Source organism: Eucalyptus grandis, chromosome 5 (assembly GCF_016545825.1).
Source record: "Eucalyptus grandis isolate ANBG69807.140 chromosome 5, ASM1654582v1, whole genome shotgun sequence".
Taxonomy (NCBI): Eukaryota; Viridiplantae; Streptophyta; class Magnoliopsida; order Myrtales; family Myrtaceae; genus Eucalyptus; species Eucalyptus grandis.
Genome location: NC_052616.1, coordinates 36,927,894 through 36,938,422, shown reverse-complemented (window position 1 = coordinate 36,938,422; position 10,529 = coordinate 36,927,894). Strand labels below are relative to the sequence as shown.

Here is a 10,529-nt window from a genome sequence, read left to right as displayed (position 1 = left end):
GGTAGTGTTGGCTGGCTGCATTTGTAGTTGCAAAGATGGAAACTTGCAAAGGAAGCAATTTGTAGGTGAGTGAACTCAGCTGACCTTGATTACAATGCCTTGTTTCTTCTCGTTCCTTCTCGTTCTCTTTTCTCAAAAAAAACTTTCAAATAAAATTCTGTAATTCTGCCTTGTCTTTATCTCTTTTCTTTGTTTTTAGTTTTTCTCTCTCTACCTTTCTTCTTTGGGTATTATACCTAAACAATATATCTTTATTTTGTGTTGCTAAATCCTCTTTCCTCCGCCATAGGCAAACTTAGAACTCCACCGACGCAACTTTCAGCATCACGGTTGCTCATCTTCCATCCGAACCAGCAAGCTCTGACGAATGTAAGATCGCCACCTGCCAACAGAGGCAGCGGACAGAAGAAGGACTTCCTGAAACAGTCCCTAGCGAGCCAACGGCAATGGAGATGGGCGATTTGAGGTGACGGACTACAACTGCTGACCAAAGCCATGGAAACTGATGACATAGCTTCGAGTGAACGATTCTCTGCCGAGGTTCTGGGCATCATGCAGCTTGCTATAGATCAAGGAAACGCCCGGCACATCCGAAATGTAATACTTGAGATGAATTTTGAATTCAACTCGTATGGTGCTACAGTTGCGCGGGAACTTGAAGAATGTGTCGTTGAATTTGTGCGAGATACATTCACTAAGTAGTCCGTAAGTTTAGTCTGTAGATGCTTGGTAGTGAATTCCATTGGCAATCAAAGTTACATGCTGCAAAATTAGCGACCCTCTCCGGAAGGTATAACTTCTCTTTACTTGTTTTCATAGGTGGCAATTTATTGGTAGAAGTAAGTGAAATCTGGATTCAAAGGAAAAACAAGCGAAGGAAAGTGAAACAACAGGAAGTAGGGCCTACACGGGTTGGTTCAGTCCCTTTTTCGGGCAAAGAACTGAGCCAATCCGGGTGCTATATAGGTTGGGAATTCCCTTATGTGAAACCAGGCATTGAAGCGGACAACCAGCCACACTGGAGAGAGAGAGAGATATGGTTGCTTTTGAGGTGTGTAGGAAATGTAGTATGTACCTATCATGAAGATGTGCAGCCAGTGATAGGTTTGCTAGGATGATTGAATTTTGAGGAACTTTGATCGCTGGTACAAGAATCTGTTGCTAAGTTCTACAAGGCACTTGAAGAGTTAAAACAATGGAGAAATGAAGAAGAAGCAGAGAGATGGTAAGCCACTACAAGAGGTCACTTGATAGTCGACCCTTTTACCTAATTTTCATGGAGCATGAGAAGTAATATGAACATTGGTTTGTGCCAATGGATTACTGGTTAGGTGGCCAATTTCTTTCACCCGTGGACTATATGAAAAATAAAATCACAAGAAACAGAGTTTAGATAAGTTATTTAGTAGAATGGAGACAAAAGCACAATGTCAATTCTGATTTGCAAGGCCTTTGCAATAAATTAGGATTCTGTTTTCATCATTTTATGTCATAGCATTTATGAATGAGAATGACCTGGAAGTCCTGGAAGCTTCTTGAATGTTTGAGTGGAACCTGATTAATGAAAGATAAGCTTTTGAGGTACCAATGATCAGACACACTGGAATAAGTAACATTTAGTTTCTCAAAGTCATTGCTGTTTTTGCTTCAGTGTTGTTAGAGCCATATCAAATTAGCAGTTAGGTGAGGTTGGCAGATGAATTACAGGGTGAGTATGGGTTGATAATCATTTCTCAGAAGTTTGCGATCAGTATATTTTACAAGATCTGCAAGATTTTGATCATATAGCTTTGAGATATGCATTCATTCCATTAGTAGCTGCATATTGATACTGAAATATTTCTATTGCTGGCAACTTAATGCTGATTTCCTCTTGAGTTGCTAAATGCATGCATGCATACATGAGAGAACCACTGATTCTTATCCTCATATCTTTTTATTGAAACAAGTAACAAGGCCCTATGGGTCTTTCTTGTATAAGGCAAAGTTTGCTCTGGACAGTCTTGAAGTTTCAGTTGGGTAAAAAACTGATATTTAGTAGCCACGTGCATTTCAGATATATATCTTTATTTTCTAATTGAGATGATTAGTAGTTGAGTCTTATTAGTGAATGGTTTCAGATTGTACTCTTTGATTGAATAGCTATGTGATTGTTAAGGATAGGCACGTCATTGTGGCAAGAAGAAACCAGACTAATGAGATGCGAATCGTATAGTTTATCACTGCGTCTCCACCCCCTTGTTTAAATTTGGCCAACAGCACTTTGTTATTATTCTGAATTAATACCCTCGAATAATCCACTCGTAGTTATTTTTTATCTTTTTATGTTTCTCCCATGATCATTTCTCTAATAGATGATAAAAGAATTATCTGAACAAATCTGTTAGTAAGTAGAATTTTCGATGCATTATAAGGCTGTCAAATGGTTTTTTTCCCATTATTCTTTCATAAAATATGACTACGGCTAACACTACCAATAATCTGGCTTTATTATGCACAATGTTATATGTATTTCATTTACCATCGTGCTCTGTCTAGAACCATATTATGGTCTTCATCAGCTTTTGTGAAGTTACGTTAGCTAGACTGCTTCTTGGGCACAATTTTTTCACACAACGGCCGCATCTACACAAATAGTTTAAGCCCGATTTCTCGTAGAGATAATTTCTTGTCTAATAGTCTATTCTTGTGATCATTTATAGTTATGTGGTGACAAAACACTAAGATAAATGACTTTGCGGACAGTAATAACTAGTTGATGAGAAAATAACTTGGCCCTTTTATTACCTTTTTAGAGCATAATGAAAAAACAAAGGCACCTTGCTTTAGGGGTGTATAAAAAATACTGTTAGAAAAGATGGAGGTGGCCAATCCAATAAGAAGCCTCTTTTTCATTTGAGATTACCAGCAACTTCAATCGATCAAAAACTTGTTGATACAATTTAATATATGCCTCGATCAATCTTTTATATACTCAATCAGGTAACTTTTCAAAGAAAAAATTTCTCATGAAATGCATTTCCTAGATTTATGATGAAACTACACGAAGAGCAAATTTTTCTCCTGCAAAGGTCCTAAGTTTGATATGCTTTCTTTATATTTCTCCTTACGCTTTCTTAGGCAACAAGACTTGCAGAGATGGACACTCTTCATGTTCTTCTTGAACAGTGGCGGAGCACAGGATTTTAGGCAGCAGAAGTTGCAGAAATGTTTTTAGCATGCTCCCTTTACGTGACATGGGAACCGTGCACAATGTATGCAGCAGCATTGTCAATCATTGGTATGTCTGTTGATCATACTAAAATAGAACTAAACTTTCCTAAAATTTGTTTGTTCATAAATGATTAGATGACTCTTAGCCACTTTTAGGTAAAAAGAAGTATATTATGGCCATGCAAATGATAAAATTGGAGGCTGCGACTCGATGCTGTTGTTGCATTCAAGTACCTCCAAGGCATGCATTAGGTCAGTTTCTGAACTTGCTTTCGTTGCTGATTTTGTATCTGCTGAGCTCCACTTTGAAATTGTGACATATGATAATTGACAACTCAAGCTTACTGGAGTTTTATGATTCCTTATGTTGATTACTGATGGATGCGGTTTCGTAGTGATTCTATTTGCTGTTGCACCTTGAATATTGCCACATATAACCTCTCAGAGTTTCTGAAGCCTCAAGAAGTTGAGTTTATATCAATTCTTTCTATCCTCGCTTTATTTCCTTTTTCTTAAAGTCTTTATGACTGGTTAAGCACTTTCCTTTTTGTTAATTTCCACTGAAAAGTTTACAGTTCTGGGAAGTGCTACAACTAACATTAGTTTGTTCTTTCCTTGTCCCTTTGTCCCCTGTTTCTTCATCTCTTCTTCCTTACTTGTTTTCAGTGCAGTGAGATTCTTTGATGTCTTAATGTTATCAAGATTAGATCAGGAAATAAAGTTTCTTCAAATAAATATGAATTTGTGACTATGAGCTAATTATGCTTTCTGATATGCCATGGTCAATGTACTTGATCTCCTTGCATACATGAGGGCAAGTGCTCGCTAAATTGTGGTGTATGGCTTGTGTATCCAGGAAGATTTATTATCTAACATTTCATGTTTTCTAAGCTTGTGCAAAACTCATCAATTTTTTATTCAGACTTTGTTGAATAGGATCTGTTTGAATGTGATTTGAACATTTCATGAAGTACCTAATCTAGATTACGAGATGATCTCTCTGTTGAAGTATTAGTTTTGAAAGAGGAAGCTCAAGTACATGGGGTAAGAAGCATGAGACGTACCAAGAGATGCATCTAAACAAAAATGTTCAGTGGGAAAAAAAATAAACCATGAAAACTCTGGCTTTTAGAGCATGAAATACATAGATATGCTGCTGTTAATAATCTGATTATGAGTCAAAACTATCGTGGGAAACATGACCTGGCTCATTACCTTTCTGAATACAACATCAAGCACGGAGACTCATCTCGCAGATAGAGGACCACCTTGCTCAAGTTCCTCTCTTTGGAGCTAAAAAACTAGCCCAATGTATTGCATAGTTTCATGATAGAACGAGACTGTTATAATAGTGAGCATGGTTCCTGTGCGATGTAACTGATTGAAACGCCCCCTAGCCAGTACTAGTACACAAGTCATCCACAAATCTTCTCTCAATCAGATCACTGTTGCAAGATTACTCTGAAGAGAAGTTGCCCATCCAAATCAAAAGCCTATAAGTATCACCCAGTTTACAGCATGTTGTTTGTTCTCCAAGGACGTTAGGATCCATGTTGAAGAGAAAATATAGAACGACCCAAAGGCATCGTGAAAGTTAAAAATTTTAAGCCATAGTTACCCCAAACACCCACTCTTTTATATTTGTTGCAAAAATTTTGCCAAGGTCAATGCCTAGTTACTGTCAAGTTAATCAAATGGTACAATTCATAGATATTTTGCTTGCATGAAAACATATTATCTGGAGTACAGACATTTCTTAGAATTGATATTCTCAAGACCGATACGTAAAATTCCCAGCTTAACACATTCTCACAGTAGCGAACTTGTTTTTGTTTAAATAATTTCTTTTGCAAATTGCTTTGTCAATTAGTCTGCTATATTATCTCCAGAATGATATTTGAACATGTCTTGCGAATGGAATTTTTCTCGGGTTTCAAGCTGATGAGCTAGGCAAAAAAAATGCAAAATCATTGAAATATTGGCTGGTTCACAGAATCATTAGGTTTCAAGTGTCTGCTTGATATATGAATGTATCCAACTTTTTTCTTCTTTATATTGCCATAATGGGAATTCTAGATCAAAGGGTTTCAAATGTTGGAGGTATAATGGTGTAAGAAACAATATCTCTTATGCAAAATTTTAATGAATGAGGAAACCCTGATGGTATGAACAGCGAGCAACCACCAATTGAACAGTCTGTTTGAAAGAATTTTATAATATTCTACAGTTAGCACCTATTTACATCAGATAAAGCTAAGGAAAATTATAGTTCTTTTTCAATGAACCTGTAGTTAAGTACACAAATTAAGAGGCTTTAATGAGCATAATAGAGTAATTCTATTTTTTGAACCAAAGTTTACGTTATCAATCAATGAAGTAGAGCATTGTGCCTGCTAGCTATATCTCCCTGAAAGACCCTCTCGGAAAAGGTTTTGTAATAAAATCTTATACAATGGTCTTCCTAGCACTCATCCATTTCCGTATTGTTTAAGAAGAATTCAGGAAGTCTTTTTCTAATTCTACCTTTCAATCAATTCTCCCAACTAGCTAGAGAAAGGATTGTAGCTGGGGCTTTCAGTGATTGTAGATCTTGCTAAACAACTCTCTCTCTCTCTCTCTCTCTCTCTCTCTCTCTCTCTCTCTCTCTCTCTACGCATGCATGTCCATTTGTCCATATCTAAATCGTTTGCTGCAATAAAAAATGTCGTTGTATCCTTACTCTGGAGAATTATCTGCACATCCCAGGTAAATACAGCTGGCCCAAATGAATGTTTTGAAAAGAAATTGCAACCTTAGAACTAGTGGGCCATTGGTTGGATTAAAACCCATTTAGAGGTTTTCTCCATCAAGGATAAGGTGCTTATCTTGAGATGGTGGGTACACTTATCCAGTCTGACTAAGTATAGTTGCTTGAGCGGAGCGGAGTTCAGCCATAAAATGGTTGCTATAAATAGGTGTAGAATTTGCCTAGTAAACGAATAAAAGAATTTCGGATTTCCAGTCTTTTTACTTTTGCCAATTTTCAGATTCCCTGTTAATCCTATGAAGCTTTCCTCTAGACTGGGTATTCTTAGCCAGATTGCCATTTGAGAAATATAATGGCACGTCCTTGGTTAAGAAAAAAGACGAAGTGCAGTTTCTTAATATTGATAATCCCCTTGTTAGACTCATTTGAGAGAAATATCTTCTTCCTTGATCCCTTTCTTGAATTAATTAACATATACGGTTATTAGTCCAACAATTCTCCAATTTGGGCTCTTCAATTGCAAATATTTTAAGGGATTGACAGACCATAACCTTTTCATGCCTCTTAAATAATTAGTACACTTTGGAAACAAATTACATACAGAAAAAGATGGCCTTGAAATAATTTGTCTTCGCAATGATAAAATCAATTTGGTTTCATGGTTCTTCTTTGTTCTGTAGAAACATGTTACATCAATATCATTTCTCTTAGCCTTTCATCCCCTCCTTTTCCATTCATTTACTCCTAATGACGTTGTGCAATCTATGATTTGTTTAAGTATTTTATAGATATGCTGAACACTTCTATTTGATGTTCATCTCCAAAGCCTGACAATTCATGGGTTAATCTTCAGGCTTCTCGTTCGATCTGCATGCATTGATTCTTCCTGTCGACTCCTCTTATACCTTTGCATGACTAGGTAAGACCTTTGAACAATTGAATCCTTACCTTTGATGAATATCATGTACACCATGTATAGTATTATGATGCACCTCTGCTACATATTAAATGATCATCAGTTATTCGTGCTTGTAGCAGGTGGTCTGCATGGTTTGACCTTTCTCTGTCATAGCCTGTTAACATTGAAATGTCACAGATTAATGCGCTGTGGCAATTTTTCTTGTAGTGATATGATACTCATGCTAAGATTGAGTATACCTATCGCTATAGATTTCCTTTTATAATAGGAAATTTATTACAATGAGGACACTAGAAAAGGTCTTCAAGATGAAGTTAGATGACATCCTTACTCTTCATTCCTGATTCTGGGTTTATTCTGATTATATTGTTCATTGTTCTTATTCCCAATAGTTAATCTCTTCAACCTAAATCAAATTTGCAATCCAGATAGTTCCCATTCTTGAGGTGAATTCATCGCAAAATGACTTTTGAATTATAGTTTTGTGACTCTTTGTATTCATGTGAAGTGCAAATATGAATGTTACATTATTGGTGCAGATACTCGCATCATAAGATTCTCTCGTTTGTGTGTGATGACAGCAATGGTTGATGTTAATTATTTTGTCTCATGACGTAAAAACATTTTATAATCGTAACATTTGTAGATATTCCTTTGAGGGTAGAGATCTGTGCGAATGTTATTTGTGATGATAAGCATTCTAATTTATGGTCAGAGGATGTTTCTAGCATTCCATAGTGTTTTAAATGATTCAGTCCACTCTGACTGATAATGCATGTGCCTTTTATGATAATGCATGTGCCTTTTATTGCTTTTCCAATTGCAGAATTTCATCAAGGGACCCGAGAAAGGAAGGATAGTGCTGAACAGAACAGTTTTGCCCAAATGTTCATGTGTTTACTGAGGACTGCAGCTGTGATCAAAGTCCATTTCATGCTTTATCTTGTTTATCAGATGTTTAAGATAATTTACAGCATAATCTTGTCTAGGCATCATTTTTCTAATGCTAAGTTTTTTTTGTCATCATACATGTTCTCTAATCTAGCTTGATTTTTTTTGAGTTTTTCAAATTTTGAGGTAATTCCGAGCGTGCTATTGACGTGTGTAAGCTTCATAGTTTTGAACTATATCATGTGCTGTCCCTAATGATGACAAAAGAAGTGAATGATTTACATGTCGCATGGAGTTCTAGGTAAAGAATTGCGTTGACTAGATTTAGGCTTTGTGGTTATATTAATTATGTCCTAAATACTTTAATTTATAGTAACGTAGAGTGAACTAGTGTCATGATTAGGAGTGTGTATTCGTCCGGTTCAACCTAGGAACCAGATTGAATTGAACCGGACCGAACCGGCTAGTTCTGAGAGGTTTTCATTGGAACCAATCCTATTCCTAATTCCATGTAAAGGACTAGACCAACACTATTTCTCCAGGCTTGAGATGTTAAGTGATTATAAGCGTGGCTCACCTTTTTTTTTTTTGTCAGAATTAATGATATTTCATTACTAACTTGGCGTTGTAGAAAAACAACATAAGGTTTCGATGTCTGAACATAAAATCAACATCAGCAAGGTAATCCAGTTCTTCGGGAGGGAATCGGCTAGGTGAGCTTTGGCGACCCAGTCGGCCTGTATATGGTCGGCTCAAAACAGAGAATCATGCCCTTGAGCTGGCCCAATAGATCTTTGCAGTCTTTAACGATGGATTGAACAGCCCATGTGGGCTCAGCCCGGCCCAATATAAAATCCACCGCGTTTAGGCAATCTGAAGCTAACACAGTTGACTTTGCAGGTGCAAGTACACCGCGCGATTCACTTTTGCGGTGCGAAAAAAGGAAGAGGGTGAGGTAAAAGCATTAAGGTGACCGATCTGGTTCTAATATGAGTCGAGGAATAAGAATTGACTTCAGCTTTTATCTCTATTTGCATGTGTTGCTGTTGCCACCTTCGTTACAATAATTCGTGGGCAGGTGTAATGTGGAAGGGGAAGTAGCCACTCATCCAACATTATAATTACACCCACCAATGGTTCGTTGCTATATGCATCTGCATATAACCTTGCTGAACACCCCAGCTGAGATGTGAAACCCACATGATGTGCCATCAGTCCTCAGTTTCTATTACGCTATAAAGCAGAGAGCCAACATCGACCCCTTATGATTTGAATCTTTGCTTCCTCCCATCATTACCACCAACAAACAGAAAAAAATGCCAAAAGACAAAGATGACTCGGAGTAGGAAATAGCAATCTGTTCAAGAGTCATATAACTTGTTTCCGCATCCGCACTTAGCAATACCTAGACCTGTAAGGAATAGAAGGAAAAAAATGAACACAAAAAATCACTGGTTTTGGGATTATCCCTAGAATCGGCCCCGATCGGTTAGTGCAGTTTCAAAACAGGATAGGCCAATTTCTGATTCCACAAATGAGAAACTGACCATGCCCAATCGAGTTATCAATCTCAGGGGAGAATCAATCCATCCTGAAACTAATCACCCATAATCATAATCATTGTTGATTTTCCTTAGCAAACTATTATAAATCTCACTAACGTGATCGGCCATGTGGTGACCATGATAGGTTGAGATGGTCATGTTATGAATCTGGAAGAATGTAAAAAAATTAGTGTTTTGCTCAGTCAAGAGGCAATTGTCCATTCCTTCTTTCCTATGCGCTTTCAGTGTTTTTCAATCCTGAACGAAAGACCCCTTTTCTTTCAGTATCTTTTCTCTTTGTCAAAAGTTTTCTTCCGATATTAAAAATTTGAAATTTTGAGTTTTTTTCTTAAGCTAGTAATGATTATGTTATAGCCAATTCTATTAAAACATTAGAAAGTACCAAGCCATTTGTTTAAAACACCGTAGTCTAAAACGAACATGAAGACTGTAATTTTGAGCCTTAATTTATTAGAAGTTTTTATAAAATGTAGGCCAGCATTATTACATTTTAGTTTGCCAAAAGTCATTACAAAGTTTATAAAATATGTGAGAATGCTACATTGCTCAAATACGATTACATTATCATATTATATTGGGAGCCTAATTCTCCTAAAAAAACACAAACTTTCACTATGTATCCAAATTTTGGCCCAAATGTTTTTTTGCCTCATAAAAAATCACCGACTCTCACTCTATATCCAAATCCGGCCCATTATTTATATTGCTCTTAAAGTCTGATGTGAAATTCCATGCATACATTTCCCTCTTTCTCCATTGATGATGTGGAATTTCAGCAGAAGTAAATATTTATAAAAATATATCTTATTTTCTTTTCTCCTTCGTTGTTCCTCGCAACCTCCATGGATGAAGGTGCTTGAGCTCAAATCTGAGTAGCGCAACCTCTGAACCGAGTCACATGACCTCAAATGTCAGGTAGCGCACCTCTATCGCGAGTGGCGAACTCCATTATTGAAGGTAAACCGTAGGGCTCAGAGTTAAGGAAACGATGTGCGCCTTCTCGGCCACGGTGGTTTTAGGGAAAGCGTGGGCTCTTTTCGTCATCGTCCGGCCACGGAGTAGATCTACAAAGCTTCGAGGATGGCTGAGCAAAGATGGTGGCTGATAAAAACGGCTGATAAAAACCGGAACAGAAAACAGGCCTTTTGGCCTAGCTCGCCAGAGATGATTTCGATGACAGCCAACCGTCGCGGAG

The 10,529-nt window shown here is 37.2% G+C and overlaps 1 long non-coding RNA gene across 1 annotated transcript; it reads left to right on the top strand.

The window, feature by feature from the left end:
• On the top strand, positions 1-3,650 carry LOC108959844. Its single transcript, XR_005551130.1, has 3 exons — positions 1-65; positions 290-1,225; positions 3,121-3,650. It is a non-coding gene; the product is annotated as an uncharacterized LOC108959844 (long non-coding RNA).
• The last annotated feature ends 6,879 nt before the right edge of the window (positions 3,651-10,529 follow it).